This window comes from Penaeus japonicus, unplaced genomic scaffold, assembly GCF_977035675.1.
Source record: "Penaeus japonicus unplaced genomic scaffold, GWHDUDI00000001_assembly GWHDUDI00000009, whole genome shotgun sequence".
Lineage (NCBI taxonomy): Eukaryota > Metazoa > Arthropoda > Malacostraca > Decapoda > Penaeidae > Penaeus > Penaeus japonicus.
In genome coordinates, this window is record NW_028234411.1 from 44,842,807 (window position 1) to 44,845,306 (window position 2,500).

At 28.1% G+C, this 2,500-nt stretch overlaps 1 protein-coding gene across 2 annotated transcripts in view; it reads right to left on the reverse strand.

Moving 5' to 3' along the window:
• Rae1 (ribonucleic acid export 1) overlaps positions 1 to 2,500 on the reverse strand; it is a 17,617-nt gene that overhangs the window by 14,177 nt on the left and 940 nt on the right. The window lies entirely within an intron of this gene.

The following is a 2,500-nucleotide window of genomic DNA, read 5'->3' on the forward strand; positions in this document are numbered from 1 at the left end:
AACTGAACTGAACTGTGTGCGTGTGTGTTCGTATATATATGTATTATATATATATATATATATATATATATATATAATATATATATATATATATATATATATATATATATATATGTATATATATACATATATATATATATATATATATATATATAATATATATATATATATATATATATATATATATAATATATATATATATATATATATAATATATATATATATATATATAATATATATATATATATATATATATAATTATATATATATGTATATATATATGTATATATTATATATATATATCTATATATATGTATATATATCTATATATATGTATATATATCTATATATATGTATAAACATATGTATATATATATGTATATATATCTATATATATGTATATATATCTATATATATAAACATATGTATATATATAAATATATATATCTATATATATATATATATATATATATATATATATATATATAATATAAATATATATATCAAATATGTCTGTATATATATATCTATATATATATAAAAATTATATGTATATATATAAATATATATATAAATATATAATATATATATATATTTATATATATATATTTATACATATATAATATATATATATATATAATATATATATATATATATATATATATATATATAATATATATATATATATGTATATACATATATATATATACTTATATATATGTATATATATATAAATATATATATATACTTATATATGTGTATATATATATAAATATATAAATATATATATATATATATATATATATATATATATATATAAATATATAAATATATATACATATATATGTATATATACACACACACATATATATGTATAAATGTATATGTATATCTCTATATACCCCATGATCTCAGCCTGACACCAGGGGAGGGCATTAAGTATATCAAGGAAATTGCAGGGTAAATGATGAATAATCATGAATAAAATGCACTAATAAATGCAACAAATTTATCATAGTTGCCTTATGGGATTCTCTTATGGGGGCCATGCTTCCCACCCTTGCATTGGAAATCAAACATCCTCCACATTCATGCAGCAGGAGGGAGCAAAAGGCAGGTATGAAGGGGATACATAAATCTATGAAATCACAAAAATGCATGGTCCATGTTTCTGATGCAGGACCTCAACATATGCCTACATCACTTCCTGCATGCCATAGCACTGCCATAATCACTGGGATAGATGTTCTCCACCCAGCTGTTTCTAACAGGCTAGTGAACAATGTTTAACCCATTGCGTACGGGTGTCATGACATACATGACGTTCGGGGATTTTGGATCACTGTGCTATTTTATTTTGCTATGAAAAAGGAATGAGTGATGATAGCTACTGCAGTCATAATTACTATAATTACCGTAATATCGTGCTAGCTTAATGTCCAAAACCTAGATGGCACCACTTTTTCCTAGCACCAGCAGGAGAGAGAGCCTTGAATGGCACCCATCCACGGTCTCTAGCAAGCACTGTCTCTATAGAGCGATGGCACACACTAAGTTGATGAACCCTTGCTCTAAAGTACCGCCGATGAAGGATGTGCAGGCAGAACGAGAAGAGGAAGGTGACTCAATCCATACCCAGTGTCTAAAATGTGTTCCTGTGTCAATATGGATGCCTTTCACTGTGGCACTCACAGTCACAAGCACATGTTTCATTCCTCTTCCCTACTTCTTCTTGTTATCTTTATTGTAGTTGGTTATATATTTCGTATTCATTCATGACAGCACAAAAATACGAAAAAATAAAGTTGCCTTTTGTCCTCCCATAAAACAGCAATATTTCTATCAATATTTCTATAAAGAAAATAATGAGCTAATATGGATAATATACTACAATTTTAGTCAACTGCAGCACTGATAGAGCCTGTCATATGGCACATATAAGTCTCTAAACTCAATAAAACACACAAAAAAATAAAACACAAAAACCGCTCTAGTTTTACAATGAATGACTGAAAGAGAGTGGGATGATTCAAATTATATTGCTTCAAGTGGTCTCTCTCTAAAATAAAACCTATCCTGGAGGCTGGGCAAGCAAATTTATCTCCGTCTGCAATGGGTTAATGTGCCTCACTCTATCCTGCCATCTATATATGGAGGATGTTGTTTTCCAGAGCAAAAGCCAGTACTGGCAATTCTCTGAGTATATTACCACCACTTTACCCTACCATACATCCAAGGGGGATATTTGATTACCCCATTCCCAGGGGATCACAGGGAATAAAACCCCCTGCAGGTGGCAATGGTTATATACAGTAGAATTATAGTTTATGTCAGTGCATATTACTTATCATAACATATTTTACCCAATATGTTTCATGCTCTTCTGCAGACTATGGTTGGGTTATAGGGGGGAATATATGAATAGAAGAGAATAGGAGGAATCCAATTGGTACAGTTATCTCAAGGTTCCCAAAAGTGCATTAGCTCACCATGTTTCTCA